This window comes from Lathamus discolor, chromosome 3 (assembly GCF_037157495.1).
Source record: "Lathamus discolor isolate bLatDis1 chromosome 3, bLatDis1.hap1, whole genome shotgun sequence".
NCBI lineage: Eukaryota > Metazoa > Chordata > Aves > Psittaciformes > Psittacidae > Lathamus > Lathamus discolor.
This window is the reverse complement of record NC_088886.1, coordinates 76,017,236-76,043,105: the sequence shown is the minus strand read 5'-3', so window position 1 is coordinate 76,043,105 and position 25,870 is coordinate 76,017,236. Positions and strand designations below refer to the sequence as shown.

At 38.6% G+C, this 25,870-nt stretch overlaps 1 protein-coding gene and 1 long non-coding RNA gene across 6 annotated transcripts in view; both read right to left on the bottom strand.

The window, feature by feature from the left end:
* GULP1 (GULP PTB domain containing engulfment adaptor 1) overlaps nt 1–9,828 on the bottom strand; it is a 151,353-nt gene extending 141,525 nt beyond the window's left edge. For 3 of the 5 annotated variants that reach the window (XM_065669875.1, XM_065669874.1, XM_065669877.1), the window contains exon 1: nt 9,637–9,820. The gene's annotated coding sequence lies outside the window, so the exon portion shown is untranslated. Of the gene's footprint in view, nt 1–9,418; nt 9,440–9,636 lie in introns of those variants that run through there. The other 2 variants (XM_065669881.1, XM_065669876.1) reach the window with 2 other exon arrangements.
* A 2,236-nt stretch (nt 9,829–12,064) lies between these two features.
* LOC136009717 (uncharacterized) lies at nt 12,065–25,640 on the bottom strand. The gene is made up of 4 exons (XR_010610628.1): nt 25,366–25,640; nt 24,874–25,246; nt 13,137–13,180; nt 12,065–13,054 (listed from the first exon to the last, which is right to left on the bottom strand). It is a non-coding gene; the product is annotated as an uncharacterized LOC136009717 (long non-coding RNA).
* Nucleotides 25,641–25,870: the final 230 nt, after the last annotated feature.

The following is a 25,870-nucleotide window of genomic DNA, read 5'->3' as shown; positions in this document are numbered from 1 at the left end:
ACTTTACCCACACAATACCATCTCTTATCTGTATTAGCTCCCTGTCATTTTCTTCAACTGGCTTTGATATAAACAAATGATGTTGCATCTATTTTTACCAGGTTTTAGTGACTACAGTTCTTTACTTATATTTATTTATTTATTTATTTATTTATTCTTTTATTTATTTAGAAGACTAAAATGCTGCTTTATTTATGAAATTTGGGAATTTAACAGTAAACAAAACAGACTAATATGGGAGCAAAACTGACACAAAGAAAGCCATTCTATACGCGTACTCAAGTTCAACAAAAAAATATTTTCTCTTAGGATATCCTTTATCCTATTAGGTTCAAACTCAGGACAAACAAACTTAAAGTAAGCCTCTGCAAATTGTTCACTAAAGCACATCCATCTTTTCTCAGTCCAAGCCTGGGTTTAGAATTCATCATGCAAATCATTCTACATTTTGAAAACAGGCAAGACTGAAGGCCATCAGTTATATGGGGAGCAAGATGAAGTATGTGTATTAACATGTACATGCTATGCTTGCCATCAAATACAAAAAAAGCTCATACAGAATAGTCTATATAAAATACACTGCCCTGTCTCTTAATTATCTATTTTAAATGCACAGCTACGTGAAGCATGGTACCATGGCATATTATTAAAAAGTAGTCAAGCCCTTCTTCCTTCCCTCAAAAAACCCAGCAACAAAACAGAAAGTCAGTGTGGAAATTTTACATAGAATCATAGAATGGTTTGAGATGGAAAGGATCTCAAGGTCATCTGGTTCCAACCTCCCTGCCATAGACAAGGACACCTCACACTAGACCATGTTCCCAAAGGCTCTGTCCAACCTAGCCTTGAATACTGACAGGGACGGAGGTAATGACTATTCAGAGAATAGCAGAACTGCATTTGTCTACGACTGCAAAGTAAACATACATAATACAGAACACTGTGCATTGAAGTAGTTACTCAAAAGTACAGCACACTCTCCTTGTCTACTGTGCTACAGATATCCTCCTTCATTGCAGCGGCCACGTCAGTTGTGTAGTAAAATAATTTCTGCTTTGCCAATCAGTACAAAAGCAAGTATTAGCACTTTTCTAAGAGAAACAATCAACAGTGCTACCAATTGCACTTCAGTTTCCTTACAGATTACTACAATACCTATGTAGGCTGCCTTGCCCTGTGAATTTTCCACACTGGCAGATTTACCACATTTGTAGCCATCACCTGCCTCATGGCATCCCACACAGAATCAGTGAAAAAAGAGCTGATGACCACAGACAACATAACTGTACTGACAGTTATGGATATTACCAATGCAAGCACATTATTCACTACTTCAAGGCTGAAATGCCAGCTAATGATGTGGATTCACAAGTCACTCTTCATATTGGAGAAAATTATTAATACAAAATCAGTCTAGCTGTTTAATAGTTACATTCAATATCCTCAGACATAAAACATGGGGAATGAAACTGCAGCCTCTGGGAGAAGCATTTAATTTTGAAAGAAAAAACACTAAATAGTTCATATGCTCTTTGAGTTTACATTTGCTGCTAATGACAGACTACTTGTGACAAAGGTATGAGACTGCAAGTCAGTATGGCCAGATTAAAACAGAGTGTGCTGTTTTAGCTATCTTTCAGTGCAGAAGCAGTAAGTCCTTGGGAGAACCAAAGCTGGGAACCATAGTTTCCTATAGCCCTCTCCCAGACTGGATGGTTTCCTAAGAAGTACCACATCTAACCTGTAGGGACTAAGCCAGAAACAGAGCTCCCGTGGGATAGGAGGTTGTAGAATCATTTTTACAAGTTGGAATGCTCCCAGGTGAGTTCCTTTGGTCTAGTATGTTGTTTTGGTTTTTTTTTTGGGGATCTGCACCAAATTATAAGCATAGCAAGCAATTTAATAAGAATACCAACATTTTTAAGTGGCTGCATAAGAAAATATTACTTTCTTTACATCCTGATTTTCCTGCCATGGACTTTGGCTGAGTCCCATTCGTATGTTGCCTTAAGCTTAAGAATAGACAAAAACATGTGTGGAACAAAACCAATCTGTTGCTAAGAAAAGGCTACTATAAACTTCCATTACAAGAAGATGCATAAAGCACTGCATTGGTAGTTACACATGAGCTGTTTCCCCCAGTTAGGTGAAATCTGGAAATTATCTCTTTCAAGAGCATTAGCATTAACACACTAAAGTTGTGGTTTAGCAGTGTTGACATACTGCATTTCACACCACCAAACACAGCAGAAGCGAACAATTAAGTGCAATTACTATATGGCACATAAAGACAAGAGAATTAGTGACAACTCCAGCTGCAAAATTTGTTGGAAAAGTATTTCTTCCATCCTAAGCCTATTTGCAAAACATTATAAATTGAATAATAATACAACGTATAACTTACAAAACTAGTAATGCAATTTTTAGGCTGCTTCAATCAAGAAAAAGACTGTACTAATCTCAGATGTTAAAGACCTTTGTGTTTACAAATCCACAGTACACTCTGCTTTAAAGCTTACATATGTGAAACAGATTAAGGGGCACAATGGTGGGGGATTTGTCTCTCAAACTACTTTCTGCTGGCTACACAGTCCCCTGCTATTTTCTGTTCCAAGTAAAGATTCAGCATCACATATACCATACACACTTCACCTCTCATTGCTATTATTAGTTTAACAGGCTTTCTCATGTTATTTTAACTACAGTTACTCTAAAATAGGTATGACTTGTGCATACCATACCCCGCAACATGACACCACCATTTAGCTGTAACCCCAGCTGTCCACTGCTTTGGAAGTGATGGTTCTGTCCACCTTATCAATTGGGAAGAAAAAGATAAGCTATCAGTATTTTCAGTGCTAGCATTGAATCTCCTTCCACTTCAGCAGCTTCAACAAGAACCATCAGCAGAGACCTCTCTTACAACTGAATAGACACACAGATTAAAATTAAACTTTCTGACTTACTAGTCTTACTAGTTTTCTCATTTAAGACCAAAACATGTATCAGCGGAAGCTCAGACACAGCGGTGCCACCATTCATTGCTTTAGGGCAAGTCTCACAAGACTTGTTTTTCTTGAAGACCCGAAAAGAAATTTTGAGCTTAAGTTAAACAAAATGAATCTGTTTTCAATATAAAGTAAGTTTCAGATGCGCATAATTAAAAAAAAAAAAAAAAAAGCACAAAAAAAAAAAACTTTGAAGAAGGAAAACAGAAAGACAAAGCCTATATTATGTTTAAACTCATCATATTATGATTTTTTTGCTAGGGTACTTGACTCATAATCTTTGAATGCATACATCTGCCAACACAGAATGTAGGAAGAAGGCATTAGAGACAGCACGTATCTGCACAGCAAGGCATTTGGAAAGACGGTCTGGACACATGTTAAGAAAATAGGTTTGAGGACACACCAAACTTCTTTAAACAGCTAACGTAACTGGCATGCAAACATGACTGCTGATCCAAACAACGTTTTGAGATGTGATTGCAGGAAAAATAATTTCTTTATTGTCAACACAGTCCTTTATCTAGGCTCATTACCTCATTTCTGTTATACTTTCCAGAAGATTTCACAATAGATTAAGAAAAAAATACTGTTCTTTCAAGAGACACCTTCTTTAAAAGATGTACTACACACAAAAAAAAAAAAAAAAATAAAAGCTCTCAATCTGACAAAACAGAAATATATTAATATTAGGAGTACCCTTATACATAGGAAAAACAATAGTTGCACAGGGCAGCAGGTAGAAATTGCCAGCACTGGCAAAACAGCTACTTGTCAAAGCCCAGCTGGCACACACTGCAGCTATGAAGAAACCAGCTCTCCCGGAGGTACCCCTGACACAATTTGTTTCAAGACTGAGGTGAGAATGGACAACCACCTCCCTTCCAGCCACCTTTCCCCATACAGCAGCAGCCTTATCCCAGCCTTTCATCTAGTGGAAACAAAGTTTGATGTTGCATAGCCTGCTGACAACTCTGAATAAAAAAAAAACTTTTAAGGGCTTTGGGGACTTAGAGTGTCCTAGATCACCTGGAAAAGGTTAGACACAGTGCTTAAGTTCCTAATGGCCCATCCTGCCTAGAAGGAACTGAAGAACTAACATCTGCATTTAAAAGTAGGAAAATTAAAACAGACTACTAAATAGCAGGTAGTAATCAGGATTCTGTGTTACTACTGCACTCTGCCTTTGTCCAAGATTGCCCCCATTAAAACCAGGGGGATGGAGAGAGCTGAGAAAGAATGAAAAAGAATTAAAATCAGAGAATCCAGCAGTCCTCAAAACCGATTTAATTTAATCTAAAAATAGTAAGTAGGAATTTAAATGTAGTTTTAAAGTTTTAATGTTATTTTAGGGAAGATTGAAGCACCTTGGAGATAAGGCTCCTCTATCCATATTTATTCCCAAGTACAGGAGAACCCACTTCCCCTATTCCACTAAAGCAATAGAGCATGCTAGAAACAGCCATCAGACACTTTTGAATGCCAAAAGATTTTTCTTAAAAGCCATACACTTTTCAAAATAAAAGTGTTCTTCACTTGTACTGGTCAGGATCTCTCTGCAGTACCGGAAAAAACAGAACATCCAAAGAATTCCACAGATCACTTTTCCCACAGCTCTACTTTCTGGTGACAAAAAACAGCCCAAATTTTATCAGCTACTTCTTAGTTCTACAGAGCTAAGGAAAAAAAAATAAAATCACTTGTGCAAACTCATGCAAGGCAATGGTGTTGATCAGGTATCACTGACAAAATAAACTGAAAACCATTTGAATCTTTATAACTGCAAATGAGATAGAAAATGGAGAAAACACAGCTCATTCGCAGAATAAAACCTGAATATGCAAGCGTCGAGTTAGACATAAAATATATGCAGTACTAACAAAATTAGTAGAATATACACTATATACATTAATAAACTGAGTAGATCAGACTCTAGAATAACAAACAGAATGTCTCAATACCTGCCCTTCAAAACAGAAAAAAAAATCTGCAGAAGTTAAAGAAATCCAGTATCTCAGTCTAAGGAGCTTTATGGTACTACTTTGACACATTATCAGGTAGCCTGTGTGAAACCGTGGGTGTTACAAAGTACAAGTTCTGCTTCTTGCTCCAGTGAAAGCTTACTATTTGCCTGCTTCAAATTCAGATCCTTCCTTGTCTACAGAAATATTTTCTCCACTAGGCTACAAAATCCTATGTTCTCTTTCTTTGCCTAGTATGTAATTACACCAAAAAAAGGTACGTCATTTCAACCTAAGAAAATTATATTTTAATCCAGAGCACCCTCTTAGCTTGGTGATTAGAACATCTGCTTAAACTGGCAGAGGGGAGGAAGAATGAAAGTGTAAATTCTATTATGGGAATTTATGGTGGGTTTCCAGCTGGACAAATTCTCTACTCAAATCCTGGACGAATCTATGTGACATCGCCACTTCCTCCTCTTGATGTTTAGTGTAACAAACATGATTTGAGACAACACAGCAAGTGGAGGCATTTCAGATGACCTTCTCCTTAATAGACGGAATGGAGCTGCAGCCTAGATAGCAAGCATTTTTAAGACTTAAGAGCTACTGACCATTCTCAGAGTTCTTTCAGTGCCACTGGGCAAATTAAATGGCACAGACAGGGTCTACACTTGCACATCTAAAACTAAAAGGTGGGCAGTAACTCACTATAATGCCACTACTGCATTCTGCCATTCCTGCTAGGTCACAGGTGTATATGCCTTCAGGATAGACCACAAGGTGACAAGTAATTTAGTAAACATAATACCTCCTTCCTCCTGCCCCTGTCCAGCATGGGCCATAAGCGTAAATCCAGATTAAGACTACATATTAAGTGGTAATAGTTGGCTATTCTACAACAGCAAATCTACAAAACAGTTTCGTGCAGCATTTAAGTGATGGGGCACCTTCAGTGAAGCACTAGCAGAAGAGCAGTTAAGACTAACTGCATGAAAAAAGGCAGAGTCTGATCTCAGGGATTTAGGACATAGAATCATAGAATAGTTAGGGTTGGAAAGGACCTCAAGTTCATCTAGTTCCAACCCCCCTGCCATGGGAAGAGACACCTCACACTAAACCATCCCACACAATGCTTCATCCAACCTGGCCTTGAACATACTAGGAAGGAACCGACTTCCATTGGGAACGAGAATATTAATAAATGTTATCTATATGAAAAGTTACATACTGAAGGTAAGGCAGCTGAAGAGAACTTTGTTCGGTTGCTGTGCAGAGCCACTATGTGTTCTAGCAGGGACGTTATTGTTCATTCTTCTCTGGAATACACTCTGATTCTCCTAAAGGAGCTTATGCCTTCAAAAATCAGATGACAAGCAAAAATGAGCCTGGGGAAAAACATTACAGTTTTTTGTGCCCAATTAGCATATTCTTATGTAACAATTCCATCAAGTCATTAATTGAGGAATTTTTGTTTCAAGAGCCACTTGAAACACTGCCTCAACTTCTGCCATGCATTTCACCACTGACAACTGAAAATTCTAAGGGTGCAGTGATTTTTGTCAAGTGAACCTGGTGGGCTTTTCAGCTCCTAGTGCCTTACTCTCTTTTTTAAAAAAATTAAAAAAAATGACAGATTCAGAATGCTGCCACAAGTGTGAACAAATCAAGGATACGGCAGTTCAATTTCTTGTTCTGTTTCAAACTCTGTGAGTCCCCCAGTTCAAGCAGAAGTTGGCCTTTAATTATTTCATTTTCTTATGACATGTTCAAGCAATGTGCTTGAGGGATTATCTCTAGAGAGAAACTAATCCTATAATCATAATACAAATGCCAGTTTATTGTATTTCACCACTCAAGTTCTTCATGCAAGTCTATTATGATTATTAAAGCACCCAGTATTTACAAATGCTGCATGACACACCCATGCAGACACACTGCTATTGAACTATACAATGTGACCTTGCCTAGAGGCAAGAGACTAACAAATTATTGTAATGAGCTTGTAAAGGACACTCTGAGATATCACATCAATTCTCTAACTATCTGAGTGGAAGTTGTAGGGAAGTGGGTGTGAGTCTCTTCTCTCAAGCAACAATTACTAGGGCAAGAGGAAATGGTCTCAAGTTGTACCAGGGGAGGTTTAGACTGGATATTAGGAAAAATTTCCTCACAGAAAGGGTTGTCAACCATTGCAACAGGATGCCCAGGGAAGTGGTTGAGGCACCTTCCCTGAAGGTAAATGATCTAGTGGTGGACTTGGCAGTGTTAGGTTAATAGTTGGACTCGATGATCTGAAAGGTCTTTTCCAACCAAAACAATTCTGTTTCTAGGATGAGGTGAATATAGAACAGCAGATGCTCAATCTCTGAACTCTCAGAAGACCTCAAGAAGATTACAAAACTGCTGCCAAAAACTAACGAGGCAGTACCAACTGCTAGATGTTTAACAAACACTCCCATCCACTCTTGTTACCCACATCTTCCTCCTTTCTGGTCCTCTAGTATCAGTTTTGTGTTTTCCCATGCAATTTAAAATGCTTTACACAGAACACAGAGGTGCAGTTATAGTTCTGTCACAACCTAGCGCTGTCTCCTTTGTTTTTCTGGCGTCAAAATAAGTATAATTTCCGTACTCATCACTTGCAAGACACACCCAGTGCTAGCTGGATCACTTTTAAGACTGTCATCCTTACTTCTAAGGCTTCAGCTTATTTCCAGTCTCCTTCCGATGATATCCCTGCCACTGTAGCTCTGCTAAAAGCACAAACCAAACTGCTCCCTTGTGCCCTTCCACACTGTTCCACAACCCCTAGGTTTTTAATCCATAGATCACTCTTTATTCAACCTCTTCAAGTTAATATATGCTTTTAAAGAAGGCCTAGAATCACTAACACATCTATATACTTAAAATTAAAATGTGTACCAAAAAGCATAAGGCTAATAATCGTGACCTTTTTTCCCTCCACTATTTTGTTGTTCCCATCCCCAAATACACGTGGATAATCTCCAAACATCAGAGGTTGTCCATGACAGACCAGTACACAACAAATCGATCAAGCAAATCTATAATTATGAGGCAAACTTTACTGTTTGTCCTGAAATTGATGTAATAATAGAATCTTGACCTTCAAAAACGTATTTTTTTTCCCCTTGGGTGAATTACTTTGTCTTATTTTATCATCAGACGCAGGAGAGGTCTTAAGATTCCGAGTATTGTTTATCGCTACAAAAACTGACAGGTAAGACTGAAGTTATAAGGTAGCCTAATATGTAAGGGAAAAAAATCACAAAAAAATACAAAAGTATTTCTAAAAGGACAAGCTCTTAGTTATCCACATAAAATGTAAAAATGAATGCTTATTTATATTTATACTGAGTAGACCTAACATACTGCTAAAACATTGTATATGTGTATTCAAAGCACCTTCATCATCACCTTCATGTATGGCTTGATTTCCTGTTTAGTAGTTACATAAACTCATTTTGAGTTACATCTACGTAAAGATGACCTTTTAAAAACTTGCAACGTAACTGTAGGAACATGAAATTAAAAACGTGAAAGTTGCATGGTATTTAAATTAGAAATGCAATGACTACGTTAAGGTCAAAAAAGACACCAGAAACCTAGTTCTTTAGAAGAGCACAAATTGCTTTGGATGAAAAATACAATTAACCTTTATGGGCTTTTGATTAACTCTCGATGCCTTTCAATAAATGAGAAGGATGGTGCAAATAAATGAGGCACATACTTTTCCATATTCCTCCAGAGAACTACCATACAACTTTCACACCCTCTTAAGCTAAGAATTTCTCAGCCAACGGCTGCAGTCCTTGCTCAGATTTCAGTTTTCTATCCACATGACGATCCCACAAACTACTCCCGTGCTCCACCCTCCCAACACCCGGGTGCTTCACGGAGTTAAAATTAACTTGGTGGTTTGGGTTTGTCTACGAGCCGAAGATCCTCCCTTGCGAAACAATTGTGCGTTCATCAGCCTCAGCGGCGAGCTCGGCTCGCCTCCTAGCACCACCGAGCTGCCACGGCAAAGCCCTCAGAAGGAAAACAAAACCTTGTCTCAGATAATGGCTTTACTGTACGGGGAGGGGGGATAAAAAGCGGAATGAAAGGCATTTGATTATTTTCAGCTACTTAAATTTCAAAAAACTCTCACCCATGGCATAGCGCATGCCTAAAATCCCCAAGTCCTTGCGGTTTCCAAGTTGGAGAAGAAAGCCTACACAAGCTGCGCGCACCGCAAGTTCCGCACCGCTCGCGTAACGACCGCAGGTGTACGGCCGCCTCCCGAGCTGAGACCTGCCCCGCACACCAGCCGCGACGAGCAGGGAGGCTCCGCTCGATCCCGGGAGCAAGCCCCATCACTCAACGCCGACACCTCCCTCCTCGCTCCCGCCGCCCGGCCCTGGCCCGCCCGCCTCGCCGGTTCACCCGTCGTCTGGGAAGTCTGCTGTCTAGGGCAGCGTCTGAGCCCAGAGCAGCGCTGCTGCCGCAGCAATCAACAGGCGCCCGGACCTCCCTGGCCGCTGTCTCTCGCCAACCGCACCGCGGGACCCATCGGTGAACCCGGCCGCCCTCGGCCCCGGGAGGGACGGTGAGGAGCCTTCGGACTGTGCCGCTCATGCAGGCTGCCCCCGGGGTCGCGGTACCTGGCGAGGTGATGGAGGTCGTCCCGCCGCTCCCGCACACAGCGCCCGCTCCAGCCTCAGCAGCGGAGAAAGTTTCCTGACGTCAGCGCGGGCGGGCGAGGGACCCCGCCTGTCTGCCGGGCTCCCTGCCCGCCAGGCCGGGCCGCCGCTGCTCCCGGGCTCCCCCTGCCTCCTGCCGCCGGCCGGCACGGGGGGAACAGGGGGGCGGCACCGCCGCCAGCACGGGAGCCCGGCGGCGGCGGAAGGAGGCGCGCCCCGCGGCGTTCGGCGGGGGGTGCCATCACGGCCGCACTAGGGGGGCTCGGGATCGGAAGCCAGGCTGGGCGCGCCCCAGCCCCGCAGGCCTGCGGCTGGGGCGGCCGGTAGCGAGGGTACCGGGGAAGGGGCGGCACTGGAGTCCGGACTGGGAGAACGCTGGGGGAGGCGCGGCAGTGGAGTTCGGACAGGGCAGGCGCCTCCTCTGTCAGTCCGGCGGCGGAGAGCCCCTGTTGAGAGCCCCTTTGGAGAGGAGGGGAGCAGGCCTCTCGGAGCCGTACAAAACTGACGGGCATGCACACCTCATCTGTATCGTAGTTTATTTCATTTAAGCTCTTCCTTAAGGAAAGTCTGATGAAGCGAAGAAATGGGAGGGAAAAAAGCCGTGAAGAGTAGGCGGTAGCTGAGAAAGTGGGGAATGCAAATTAGTAGGTCCACATTCCTCAGGAAAACATCTTTTGAGGATTAATAGACACTTCCACAGGTCTTTAGTGCATCTACAATGAAGAATATAATCGTTTTGGTAAGGTACAGATAGGTAACATCATTCTGATTTCGAAATTTTATCTGTGGTATGGCAGCCCCAATTGTGTTTTTAAACACCAGAACAGTGTAGACCAGTATTTTTTTTTATGACAGTCACAGCACATATAACAGGGACAACATATTTCAAGGAATTAATGTCTGCCATATTTCTTTTATTCCTGGTAGCCTTCTGCTGTGATATTGCCAGTAAGGGGCATGAAATAGTGTCTTTGGAAAGGCAGGAAGCTCATCTGCCATTCCTCTGCCTCTTGTTTTTTCAAAGCACAGTGAAAGATGCCTTTCATTTTTTCTTAATCAGTAGACAAACCTCTAGAATAACCATTTAGAGAGCAGGACAAAACATGTCACTGAAATCAAAGCAAAGGTGTTTTGTCTGCAGGAGGTATTTTCCTTTTTTTTTTTTTTTTTTTTTTTTTTTTAAAGGCAAGACAGAAAGATGGCAGTTTAAAGTTAGGAGTGGAAAGATTACTATAGGAAAAAACATGAAAGGTAGAAGTCAAGAGCAGGCAACTTTTTAAATCAGAAAGCCCTAGGTAATTACATGCATTGTGAAATACTCCTCTAAACAAGATAACAAGGCTTTATTGATGGACAAAGTCAATAAAGCAAAAGCAACAGCGCTGGGTGCATGACCGTGGCCAGAGGCATGAGTGATTAGTATTTGTTACAGGTTCATATACTTTCGCTATTACATTAGTTACATACATATTCATAATTCCCGCCTGTAGGCGGGGAATATTAAAACTATCTCCAAGAACTTATAATCCTAAGTCTCCTCCTCTTGGCGTCTGCGCACTGCTCTGTGGTGACTGTGGGCAGGGGTCTTGAGGATGAAGTAAGCAGTCTTCCTCTTGTGAGTAGGGGTCTTCAAGATGAAGTAAGCAGTCTTCCTCACAGTGTACTTTTCGCCTTTGGAACAGTTGGGTGCCCCAGTAATCACACAACTAGCTGAAACCAGCTATATCTATAATTCTTCTGGTAACTAGCAAAGATTTAAAACAGTGTGACCTTCCTGCAAAATTTATTGCAGGATGGGCAGACAAGGAGTATCCCAGGCTAGCAGATATTTGGGAGGCTCTGTCTCTAAACTAACTGGTAAGTAGAAGGATGGTATGAAATAACTCATTCATGTTTACTGGGGCCACTAAATCCTGTTATCTCACCACAGACTTACAACACAAACATTGTTCTTTAAAACTAAAGATACTTTAGAAGACTCCTGTGAAACAATTAACTCATGTTTAGTGGGGCCACTACATACAACATAAACATTATTCTCTTTCTACAACCTAAGTTAAGCTAAATACTTTAACGCTATGCTTTCCAGGCACTAGCTTTTCTTACATCAAGCCTCCTCTTCTTTCTTTTACCTTTACAAATTATTTTGCTATGTGACTCCGTTTTGCTCAAGAGTTCTGACCCTTTTTAACTTGTCTAATCTTGTGTCTTTAGCGAGCTTTGTTTCTGTTATTGTAAACTGGTACAGTTATATCCACATAACCACACCTATGATTTGCGAAAGCCAACACCTTTATGTGTTTATCACATGCATAGATGTGAATTATGTAAGAAGTTAATTAGTGTGGACTAATGTAGTCCATCACAACTTTGTATTGTTGTGTTACACACTTAGAGTTTGGTTGCTTATTTTTGATGTTTGTGTGATTGGTTTTTCAAGCAACAAGGCAGTTTGTGTACTGCTGTCTGAGGCAAAAATAAGGCTAATTTCCTTGTCAGGGAGCATCTTTATTTATTTGGCATTTCATAACGTACATCCAAAAATAGTCTCTGTTGTATGTCAAATACAAGTAATCAGACTTGTTCAGTAAATGTGCTGGTTTGGTTTTATTTTGAGTAAAGCTTAGCTGCAGTCTCTGTACTAGATTGAGTCTCAAAGTTTTGATCTAACTCTTAAAAAAAAAATATATATATCTCTTTGTAAAGTTATGGACTCCCTTATACATGTTTTGTCTTTCAGCAGAAAATCCTCAGTAGATTTTTACTAAAATAAAGGTCGGTAGCTTAGTCATAGCAGCAAAGCAGAGCATATGCTACACAAACAGAAAACGTTTTGGCTATTGAAATACATGTTCTCTTCAGTTTTTCAAAGGTGATTAGGAAAGCAAGTAAAAATTAAGGGCACTTTAAAATTCTTTTACAGTACCATAGCAGGTTATTCATCAGAGAAAGTTAAAAATAAAATATGATATAGGGGAATCTTTTAGTTACCAGGTTTTGCTGAAGTCAAATATATTTGATGAAGTCAGTTTAGATTTTGTCCAAAATCAACTTATACTACTTTACATGCAATAAAAATGTAAGTAGAGAATATATTACTCAGGCAAGGACATTCTTCCAAAATCCCTTCTGCATGCAAATTTTTCTCTTTAGAAAGTGAGACATTTTATAATACATAAAAAAAAATGTACACAGTATATAGGAAGCTTCCGATTTCTTCCAAGATGTTTTTGACATAATCTGTATTGCAGTGTTTAAATAAAAAGAATGCAGAGCAAACCTATTTTCAACTTAAAGCTGATGCGTATTATTCGACGGGAATAGAAGATGATATGATTTCTTTCTTCTACTGTCATTTTTTTCCTTCAACAGTGGCAACCTAGGGATGCAATGAGAACATTATTTGAGAGAAAAATGAGAGCAAAAATACATGAACAAAAACACATGAACAGCATTAGTACCTGTTCATCTTAACTGTTAACTGGTGTGATCCAGGAGCAAAAGGCTAGGAACAAAAAGAAGAAAACAGTGACTTCCTCAGTAGTCTAGTTCCCCCAAAACTTAAAGTGGACAAAGTTGGGTCATTACTGGGGCTGTCATTCTTGACTGTTGCAGAGTTGAACAAAGAACTAGGCACACAAGAAATTAAGAGTATGCTCAAGAGTGAGCAAAGTCACATTCATAAACACATGCTGGCACCCTGGCTTCTTACATGAATGGATTTGGTTTATTATTCTTATGCGCCTGTAAATGACAGTCATGTAAACAGACGGTGGTGACTGAGTGAAGATAATAGAAAATGAGCAAAAGCAATAAAATCGGTATTCATTTAGATCTGGACCTATGCCAAGATCAAAGAATAAATATTAATCACTTGGACTGATTTACCAGAAAACAGTTACTAGAAGGAGCTAAGATTAAAGGATTGCACCAATTACAAAATCTGACGAGCTTCACCTCTCTACTGAGCACTGTCTTGTTTCTAAGGTAGAGCAAAAGCTACCTAGCATTACTCTCTGAGGCTGTTAAATAAGAAACAAAAAGCAAGTCTTTCTGGTGGAGAAACACTGCAGGGAAGCTTTTACTCCTGAACTCGTATTTAACTTCTAGACCTTTTAATATTGTCATGGTGGTAGAATGTATGCCCCCATTCAAAACTTTCCTTACTTTAACACATTGTTAAAACAAAAATCACATCCCCACATTGATCTTGGTGATCTTAGGAGGATGTAAAAAAAGCTCTGCATTTCAGTCAAGGGAAGAACATCATTAGCAGTGCCATCAGTTGCTGTGTCATAGATGAGCAGGGTGTCAACAATGCTAAAGTGTGGGTGGTGGCAGAAGTGACTGATTTAACGTAGATCATTGTAAACCTGAGTATGAGATTGGTGTAACTAGCCACATGTCTAAACAGGATGGACTTTTATGCCATACCTCATAGAATTTTCATCCCAAAGGGGGTCGGTTTCTGTATCCCTGAAGCTTTTTGTGGAAGTATGTAACATTAAAAGTGCTGTAGACACCACTGCAAAATATTTCCAAATAGAAGAGCGTTTTTTGTTGCAGAACTGTCACAGACTTACTTTTTGTAGTAGCTTACTACTTTTGTAAATCTCACATCTACAAAACCAAGAGAAGGAAACAGACTTTGGTAATTTCATTCTAAAGTTTTGCGAAAAGGAAGAAGCAATAGAGAACTTTTATTAAAACCAAAAGGCTAATATGTAGTGTTCTTTGCAGAGAACAAGTACATAAAATGCTCAGTATCGTTGGTTGTTTTTGTTTTGTTCTGAGCCAATTACCCTTTAAAGTCTGGCCAGAATGTCTACTTATGAAATTATCTGAAATTATCTAAGTTGCATACTCCATTACAAAAACCTAGAACAGTAAGACAGCCTAAAACTCAACCACACCATTAGCTTAAGACAGAAAGAATAAAAGAAATCATTACTCTTATAATCTGCACTATATATATGGACATCAGTTTTTAAAACTATCTAGTATTTGAAAACAATGCAACAAAAATATACTTGGGGGTGCCTAAACCAAAGTAATGTTTCAAGTCTGCTCTCACTGAACTCGCAAGTATTTTTCCTGGAGATTTCAGAGAGTAATATTATATTAGAAAAATTTTTTTATAAGAAAAAACCCTTAAATAGAAAAAAAAAATTGTCTTAAGTCTTTGCTTTTAGGGTTTCTCTTACATGAAATGTTAGGAAGGAGATTGAGCTCTGGAAGAATCTCTCATCCCTTGACATAAACACATAAAACAGGTAAATTGGAAACTAAAATCTTCAAGGTTATTTAGTAAAATAGCCTCAACAAGGTCTCACAAAAGCTAAGAATTATTTGAGGCCCTTAATCAAGCCCAAATCAATATTTTATATGCATATGTTGTAACCCAGACTTTCCTCTGTTTTCCTTTGCTTCTTTTCCATATATAATAATTTGTTCTACTTTATGCAAGATTGGATGTACATGCATGTGCAGTTAAGGATGAGTTTTACTTCCTCACATAAGATACATCTCAACCAAGACTGTGATTTATTGTCTAAGACAATCTAAATGATGCATGCATTTAATATGCATGTTAAACCCCCTTGGATTATTTTCCACATATAATGTAAAACTGAAAAGTTCCAAAACAGAATATATTTGGTAACAATGGTAGAAGGCTAGAGGAAGATTATGGGATATAAAAGCTGAGGACAGCACAGGGTTAATGCTGAAACAAAGAACCTAACACTGGAAAATTAGAAAAGCTATGTTAGAAAAAAAAGCCATTTGTGATATGTAGGAGAGGAAATAAACATCCAGTTACAACTACACTGTAGTGGAAATTCTGTAGTGCAGTTAATTATCTAATTTTTTGTGTTCTGTGGAAATGAACTCTTTTCTCTTGTAGTCAACTGCACCATCGTTTTTAAAACCACTTGTCTCCCTCATGGGTCATTAAAACTAGCGAAGTTATGATACATTTCTTGCTTACTCATTTTTCGTAGGAAAAAAAAAAAAAGTTTTTTTACAGAAGTTCAACACTGTAAATATTTTTATATACACCCTCTGTCCTGGGATATACATGTCTGGAAAGCAGAAAGAGCCATTAGTCTCTCCAGTGGCTGTTACATCTGAGACTAAGAATCCTCAGTAAATTCCAGACAATGAATTTATCTTTTCAGGTAAAACAGGAGTAAAAATAGGTGTCACTTTGGTTTTTGGGACTGATGATTGCCAGTCAGGTACAGAGTTCTTCAGAGAAGGTACCTTCAAGTAAGGAGAACAGAGCTCCACCTTTTAATTGAAAATGAGCCCCTGATTTAGCATCTTGTTCGGATACTTGAATTAACTTAATGTTTCCCTCTAAGCTTCTTAGCTACTCTTCTTGAATTACAGGAGTGAGAAATAAATTATATAATTATTCCTTAGCTGACAATTGATACATGTGATTTATATACACATTTGTAAGTCTTAAGTGCTTTCACCAGACATAAGTTCACTCATTTCCATAGCTACCAGACCATGAGACTTCTCTTTTATTCTCTGCCAAACATTTCAAATTCAGACTTTTTTTTCCTTACATCATTATTACTGGGTTTGTCCTTTTCATAGCAATCCTTTTTTATGCTTTAGGATGAAAAAAACAGCTCAGCCTGTGGACAGCTTATAAATGGACTTTGATGTTGCAGGTAAAATTCAGCTCTTGTCTAAAAGGTAGTAGTGCATCATATAAAATAAAATAACAGGTGCAAGGAACTCGTACAGTCTGGAGGACACTAAAACATGTCTAAAATTCCACCTACAGCTGATACTGTGCTGAACTCACTCCAGGAATTGCTAACTTGGAGTTGTAACTCTTACAAAACTAAACTGCGGTCTTTGATGCTCATTCCTTCAGCAGTCCCATAGATGTGCCTTTAGCTATGGACAAGGCAATCCCTTGGTCAGTGCTGTCCATCTGCCACAGAATGAGGTTAAGAATTGGCTTTCCCTTACCGGATGCAGTTAGCATTGCTGTTAGAGTTCTTTTTATGACAGTGATCTTCAGATTCTTTTCATGAAAACAGAGAATGGCAAGTTAAAAGAGTAAACATTTCCCAGAATTTTGACAATATGTGACACTATGTCTGAAATAGCTATTGCTTAAAACTAACCTGAAACTGATCAGGCAAAAAGCCCAGCTGAGCTTTCAAAAGAAATGCCATAGAGAGTGCATTTGAAGTTTATGTGTAATTACATGGAGTGCAATACTTTAGCTGAAATTTCAAAAATTGCTATTGATGCAGCAGCATTTTAATACTGTAATAAAAACTCATTCAAGATGAACCCAAACTCGTATCAAGAACTGCTACATCCCCTTAGTGACTATTTAACATTCAGTACATCTCAAAAGCAGAGCCTAAGCATCCATTTGAAAGTAGTAACTGTTCTTATTTGTGATGGTTGATATTATACTATATTACTGAAAAACGTCATGGGTGCTTATGAACTGAAAAAAGAGCAAACAGTTCACAGAACTGCACTGATGCAACATATTGCTGGGCAAAACACAGCAAGTAAATTTATTTCTGCATGCTAATATTTCCTGATATCAGCTCACAAGTCAATCCATACAGCTGAGTAACAAACATACACTTTCATACTCCCACACACGTGGATGGAGAGAATTTCTGGTATTTAGATACCTACCTCTGGGTAGCCCATCCTATCCATGTCAATGAAGAAAACATCATGTTTGTTCTAACAAAAGATAGTTTCAGTTACAAAACTGGGAATAAAGTTACTCAATCTTTCCATTTCCTAATAAGTGGAATTTTTTAAAATTATCACAAATTGGTTTATTCTTATTTATTTTACTCCTATTATTCTGTTACACACCATTAAATACCAACCTTTCTTTCATTAGTCCTAATATGTTGTTTGTTTGGGGGTCCATCCCCAACACATCTTGTTCTTGTACAACACAACACTATTCAACTTCTAAGTGTCCAGCATTGCATAGAGCTACTTTCTGGGTGAAGATCATGACACCAAACCATCTCATGCATGGGCAGACGATAAGTACCAGTAGAAACAAAAAGATAACTGTCACTCAGTGGCTGTTTATTTCAAGTAGTGATGCGTACATCCACTTCTTAATTTCCTATAGAAGACTAAGACATGCTCAACATCATGCCTGAATTAAAACAGTAGAGAGATGGGTTGGAACTTCTGCTGTGAAGGTGTTGCAGTGGAAGAGCTCAACTGGTTCTGAAGTTCAACTTGTCCGCTCACTTCCCCAGTGTTACGAGTATCATGGGTTTGTCCAAAATCAAATTCCTGTTGGCTTGCAGTCTTTTGTGGTTTAAGCCCAGCCAGTAACTCAGAACCACACAGCCGCTTGTTCACTCTTCCCTTATTCCTTCCCCAGCTCCAGGACGGATGGGGAAGAGAATCAAAAGAATGTAAATCCCCCGGGGCTGAGATAAGAACAGTCCAGTAACTACAGTGTAACACAAAACCACTACTGCTACCACCAATAATAATAATAATAATGATAAGAGAAATAACAAGGGGGGAGAATCTCACCCACCAATCAATACCCAGCCTGACCCCAGCAGCAATCTGGGCCTTCAGGGTAACTCCCCCCAGTTTATATACCAGGCATGACATGCTGTGGTATGGAATACCCCTTCGGCTACTTTGGGTCAAGTGCCCTGTCTCTACTTCCTCCCTGCTTGCCGTGTGTCCTGGGTTCAGCAGTAGCAGTCATTTTTTTTCTCCTTGGTGGCTGGTACAACACTGTGTTTTTGATTTTCAGCCTGGGAACAGTGCTGATAACGCCAATGTTTTCAGTTGCTGCTCAAATGTGTGGTCTGGCCAAGGACTTTCTGAGCCTCATGCTCTGCCAGGGAGGAGGGAAAGCCAGGAGGAAGCAGAGACAGGACACCTGACCCAAGAGGTATTCCATACCACAGCACATCATGCCCAGGATGTAACGGAGAGTTACCCAGAAGGGCTAGTGGACTGCAGGGTTGGATGAGGTATGGGTCGGTGCTCGGTCGGGTGGGGTTGGACGAATTATCGGTCGGCTGGTGCTGAGGTGTTGTACTCTCTTCCCTTGTTATTTCCTTTATCATTATTATTATTGGTGGTAGCAGTAGTGGTTTGTGTTATACTTTAGTTACTAAACTGTTCTTATCTCAACCCGTGGGAGTTGCATTCTTTTCAGTTCTCCTCTCCGTCCCTCCGGGAGTAGGGGGAGGACAAGAAGGGGGGCAGTGAGAGAGCAACTGTGTGATTTATGGCTGACTTTTGTTTAAAGCACAACACCGTGCCTTCCTCACTGACAGGGCATGAGACTGAAAAGTCCTTGATCAGAGTAAACATTATGTAGCAACAACTAAAAACAGTGTTATCAGCGTTGTTCTCAGGCTAAAGTTGAAAACACATCACTGCAGCAGCTACTAAGAAGGAGAAAAATGACTGCTGCAGCTGAACCCAGGACACAGCCTCATGTAGCTTCTGGACAATCAGATCTCTTGTTGTCTGCTCAGGCATTAAATACTAATGAACGCTACCAGTTCCCATTTTCTGCGCCTTGTGTCTGAAAGGCACAAGATGGAGATCTCTTCTTATTTAAACTACAGCAGAAGAGAACTACAACTACTCAACAAGCAACATACCAAGAAGTAAACATACAGCACAGATTAAACATGTTGCCATGAGATGAATGCCACCTTCATGGTTACAGCAAACATCTGCCTTTAATCTATATTGCTCATTAGCGGGAAATATTGTACACTTGGGATTAGCTATAGTAAATAATGCTGAAATGGATACCACACGGATACATCTTTCTTGTATTAATTTGAGGACTGAAAGGAAGCAAAATGAAGCAGAACTCCCCCAGGAAAGGCTGCTTGGCTGTAATTTAAGTTTTGCACAAAGGGTCAAAGAAAATTGTGTGATTCCTATAATTTCTGATTTTAAAAACATTTTAAAGGATTACTGCCCTTCACCCTTGAACACTTGCTCCCTCACCTCTTACTATGCTGAGCTGTGTGTGTAGCTTCTTTATAATTTTATGGACAGATTTCCTGTGTTGAAGACAGAAACCTAAAAACACAGAATTTATTTTTCCTTTATCACTTATCTATTTGAGAGCAGGGTCTTAAAAACAACTGATTAGGAAAACTAAAGACAGCATACTGCAACTAGCAAAGCCCAAAGAAGAGGCAAGAAACAGACTAAGGGAGCAGGAGGCTGCTTGTATCAGCTGTAGGTTAACAGAAATCATCGCGTGAAATCACACTGTACAGTAAGATATTTATTTGCCTCTTTCACTAAAAGAAAATTACTGCAGTTTTGGCATTATACTTGGTCTAACTAATATCACCCTTTGGTCAACATATGCCTTAGGAATGCTGAATTGGTTTATCTACATGAAATGCAAATTAAGAATTTTATTAGTGTTAGTTTCAATGTCAATGATGTAAATTGTTGTATTCAATTGAGTGGGATTTAGAAGATTGTTGTTAGGCTTAGAACCATAAATTAAGGTATGAAGAGCTCTCTTTAACAACTTCTGCCTTTGTTCTTTTTGAAAAAAAAAAAAAAAATCTCTTCTAATCATTAACATGACATTTTGGAGGATTTATTTAGTTCCTGTCTCCTTAGAATTACTGTTTCTAAGTGTACACACGTAGTTAGTTATGTTTATTTTAGAGAACTCATAGCATATAAATTTTACTTTTAAAGCAAATTTTAACTTTATTTATAAAATTACAAAAAAAAAAAAAAATCAGCAAGCAAATACTGTTACTTCAGAAGAACTATTCAACATCTCCAAAGAGATACATTTCAAAAAAAAAAGGTGTGGGACTTAAGTCTTTTAACTCATTTCTCAGATAAAATGCACATCAAGGGAAGAAATGCAAGCATTTTAGGTACATAATGTTACAGTTCTGTAGGAATGCAGCAAAAGTTAACTAACCAGATTAACTCAAGAATTAACTCATGTAGGTATCTGAAAATTAATTACTTTGAGTTTAAAAACCCCAAAGACAAAGAGCAAAGCTCTGCAAAATACATCAAGATCTGGGGAACCAGTAAGTAAAAAGTAACAAAAAATAAAAATCTTTGTTCTTCATGAAATACTATCAGAAAGTAAGTCAACATCCTTTTCTTTCAGTCACTTCTTGCTGTATTTGGTTTCACTCTTTTTGTCTGAAATAGGGTAAAGGAAGCATCTCACCTTTATTCACAGCCAATGAGGATAAAAATAAATGCAAATGACTAAAACAATGCAGCCAACAATAAATGGAGTCTAGAAACTCCTTGTATCTACAAGCTTGGGGTGGAGAGAAAGGAATTCTTAGGAAAGTATGTCTATGAAACTTATGAAAGTATGCATATGAAAAAAACAGAGAACAGAGAGAACTCTCAAAAAAGAAGCTGGTGGGAAGCGGAAATAATGACAACTGGGGTAACATATGACCCAGAGGAGGGAGGAGACAATAAAATCAGCTATTTACAAGCTGTGGGACATACTTTACTTAAAGTTTATGCATGGGCTGTTCAGAGCTTAACAGAGGAAAGAGCTCAACTTCAGTAGCAAAATGAATTGATGTTTCCCTCCCTGACCATCATTAATTCATCTCATTAAAAAATAAATAAATAAAAAATAGATGAGATGAGAACATTAACCTACCTGGATAGTTTTCCTTGTACTTATCTTGCTTTTTACGCTGTGCCCAAACATAGTTTATTATTATAAGCTACGTTATGGAATCAAGTACTGAAAAGACCCAAAAGATCACTTCGCATCTACCCTGCTGTTTCATTTTTGTTCCACACTTGTTTCAACACTTTATCTATTCTGAGTTTTCAAAATTGTGACCTTAGAAAATAATACAGGAGAGCAAGAGGGAAGAAACATTATAGGTTAGTATGATTTTCACAAGAAAAAGTTATACTAGTGTATGTGAAGTTAAGTCTAAGTTAAGTTATATGAAAACTTATCAGCGTGCCCCACATCACCGCATCTGTGTCATCATAGTGAATCTTGCTGTGCTACACAATGCCAAAGGACATTTAATTGTTAAAAGTTTATGCATTTTAAAAATGCATCATACAGGCACAACTATTTTTGCAATCTTATTACAGTTTAATTGTTTTGGAGACATCTTCAGTGTCAACACAATTGGGAGCGTTCTTTTGCAATTTTATTAAAAAGGAAAGATGATTGATCCATGTCTCCTTACTGAAATCAACACCAGCTGGATTTTATGCCCCAGTCATAATGTTGATGTGTGTTCAGCATATGAGCAGCAGAACACAGAGGTTCTGTTTCCTATTTATTTTTCTTACATAGCAAAGAGAAAAAAGCATTATAAAAACAATAATATGGAAAAAAGGAACATGAGACAGTGGCTATAAATATTCAAGTTTGAAGAAAATTAACTTCAATGAAGTCCAAAATAATGCTTAGGTGTGTGTATTCATTTCCAAAAGAAACTTCTAACATTTAACCAAAGTAAAGCAAAACAGACACAAAGTGCACAGGATCTCAAGTTTAAACAGCTGTTTTCAGAAAGAAGGGATTTAGTTTGCCGTAAAAATTTTTTTGTTAGAAAGAAGTAAAAATTCCAGAATAAATAAGACCATAGTTGCAAGTCAGCAAATGAAGTTAGAGGTACTTTGATGTCCTTGGTTATGAAATGTTAATAGAAACATCTAGAAAGAAATAGTTATTGATCCCCATGGGTGGATAAGACCTTTTCAAACTAGCTTGTTGTATCAAACAAAAATAGTCTTACAGCCAGCTCTGTTGAAGGAACCTCTGATTATGAGCAGAGGTGGGAGCATTCTGCTAACAAACAAACCCCCCCCCCAAAAAAAACTACCAAAAACAACCAAAAACCACAAAACCACAAGACTTAAGACTTCTGTTAGAAACATGAGTCTGGAAAAATATGAATCCTCTCCTTAAAGTGTAGGATGTACATTTAGAAAAGTAAAGAAGATAGAATTCTCTAAATTTTTTTATCAAAATAGTTTATCAGTGTTTCATTTTCCCCTATATAACTTGGCTTGCATTAGAACAACAGAAATATCAAGGTGTTTGATACTCTGTGCAAAGAAACTCCAGATCTGAAATAAAATATGGCATGAGGGTAACACTTTCCTCTTTTTTAAACTCACAGCACACAAAAACTCATAGAAAAGAAAGAAATAACAGAGCCACTTGATAGAAAAAAAAATAGCTTTTATACATTTAATATTATTTTAAGTGTTTGAAACTTGATGATAGACTCATTTGCAGTGGGTCTTTAACTGAACTTGCTGTGTAACACTAATTAATTCTAAAACTGAGGAAGGTTAACTGTTATAGGAAGCCGACCTTTAAGATTAAATCTGATTTTAAGTACATGTAACAGCAAACTGACTAGTAGTATTCCATCACATTATCTTAGCATTTGTTACTAACTAGGACAAAATGGATTGCTGGAAGTGTATTCCCGTTATAACTGATCTTGATTTTGTATCCAGCAGTAAACTTTAGATAATGAGGCTGTCATTCAGTGCAGTGTTCAACTGTAGGGTAATGGAGCAAGTAAGAAGAGAATCCTTAGGACAGTAAAATGCGAGCATATTGAGGTGATCAATATAAGCCAATAGAAAAGTTTTTCTTGGCATTTAAAATATAATCAAGTAAACAGCATTCAGAAAATTTTGTGCATTACTCACAGTTTAAATACTGCAAGATTAGGTTAATGCAGAAGAATTTGGGCTCCTAATTATGTTGGCAGCATCTCTGAATCCTAAAATTAGTATTTTTTTAGAAGGACACTGATTGGAATTTATTCCTCATTCCAGATGTGTTTGCAGACTGAAAACAAAACAACCCTCCCCTTCCTAGTCCTATGAGAGCTAAAGAATATAAACCACACTATTTAAAAAATCTCCAGGAGCTGATTAAAAATAAATTTGCATAAACAAGAAACTTAGAAAGTTTTGTGACTGCCCTGTTTGTGTAGGGGTTCAACCATTTTCTAGTAAAGCAAAGTATTTGTGAAAATCTCAATATAAAGAAATGCTAATACAGTATTTGTACAACTCAGCTGATAATTTGGTTATATTCTGTAAGGAAAGATATTATAACTTTAAAATACACCTTTCTTTTTACATTGTTGTATTTGAGTGTTCTGATGATCAAAGCAGATACAAAAGGTTGTTTTTCCTCTGTTACAAAATGGAAACCAGGTTTACACTTTCCATAATGCAGGCCCTAGGGAAAAAGTGCCTGCAGAAGAAGGTCTCTCTCTGCTCCAGCTTAGCAACAGGAAAAAGTCAGTGCATTTTATGATGTTAAAATCTACCTCTTCACCTCAGTGTAAAATTTTAAAATACCTTAAAATACATGAGAAGGCTCAAAGCACGGATGAGGTCATGGCCCTTTTCATTACATGACTGCAGAGTCAACTGGATATTCCTTGAAAGCTAACTGAACCATGTATAAACCCTAATTTGGATGATATTTCCACCACTGTGAAACCAATTAAAGCCACGCTTCACTTTAACAGAGGCATGTGCTGTAAATTTGGATACAAAATGCATTCACTATTATGCATTTCTTAAAGTATGTCTTCCTATTTTCCCTAAATTTCATGCAAATAGAAGGCTGTGTGTTAATTTTAAATCACTGTCCTACAGGCAGCAAAATACACATCTTAATATTTTATCATTTGATAAATGATAAAACAAATCCTTTCCCAGTGTCCTAGCCTCAAAATAGATTTTTTTCCCTACTGTTCAATTATGTTCACCAGTTGCAGTATTAGCACAGCTTCCAGAGAGCAAGAAATAGCAAATGAGGAGAAAGCTTGCACATTCCAATGTACACTCTTAAAAGACTGAATATACTTATGAAATGCAGAATTTTACAATGCAAAAATGTCCCATATTAATTTCACTATGAGAGAGCTACTGTGATTTTTAATAATTTCTTAGACCAGTAACCTGTCAATAACAAGGGAACTCCAAAAAGTCAAAGTCCTATTGCAAGTCACTTTCAAAATGAACACAGCAAATATAAGAATTAAAATAATGACTCCTCTCTTACCTGAACTCCTTTTCAAGCCCATGTAGCTTATATAAGCAATTAATATAAGAATTAAATAATAAATATAAGAATTAAAATAATGACTCCTCTCTTACCTGAACTCCTTTTCAAGCCCATGTAGCTTATTTTGACACAGTTGTTACAGCACAGTCCTCTTAGAAACTTAAGTACAGTGAAGTACAGATGAATTCTCAAGAAGCAGTTCGTTAGGATGATGGGGTGGTACAAAATGAACAGAAGATAAGGAAAATGGATTGTCTGTTCAGTGGGCCTCCCTGTAGATATACTTCACAGCCTTTTCTCACTTACTTTATGAGCCTTTGCCAGGAAAGGTTCATATGCCATATCATGTTGGTAATCTACTGAAAACCTGAAGAATTACAGTTGCCCTGGGTAATTGCTTACTTGCTTTCTGTTTAGGCAAGAGAACTGAACCAAGCAGTCTATATGGTGTCAGAGGTGAAAATCCTGCATGCAAAATGACTGTCATTAGCTTGATTAATACATGGAAACAAAACTTATTCATCTGTTTATTCTAGGAGGTGCCATCTCCTAACTGCTCATCAGTTTGTATATAAGTTGTTTACCTGGCTCTGGGAGTTGGCAAAATGCTTTCATTACAAATTCACACCAAAGAAGCAGCAAGCCTTTTTGAGATAATTACTAAGCTACTGTTGTACCTTGCTGTGAATTAATCTCATTAGCTTTTCAAGGGTTAGCAGGCACATGACACCAAAATAAGGAAGCTCCTATGCCTCTCATAAGTTTTTCTCCCCTTCTATTTAATCCAATGATAGTAAAGTAAAACCCATCAAAGAGCGTGTCCAGAACAGCGGGACCAAGATGGTGAAAGGCCTGGAAAACAAGACTTCGAGGACCAACCTGAAGTCATGTGACTTGTTCAGCTTGGAGAAGAGATGGCTACAGGGTAACCTCATTGCAGGAAGCTGTAGAGCTTCCTCAAGGGAGGGGGGAGGGCAGGGCAGGGCAGGGCAGGGCAGGGCAGGGCCGGGCCGGGCAGACGAGCAATGGCAATGGCAATGGCAATGGCAATGGCAATGGCAATGGCAATGGCAGAGGAGGTGCAGATCT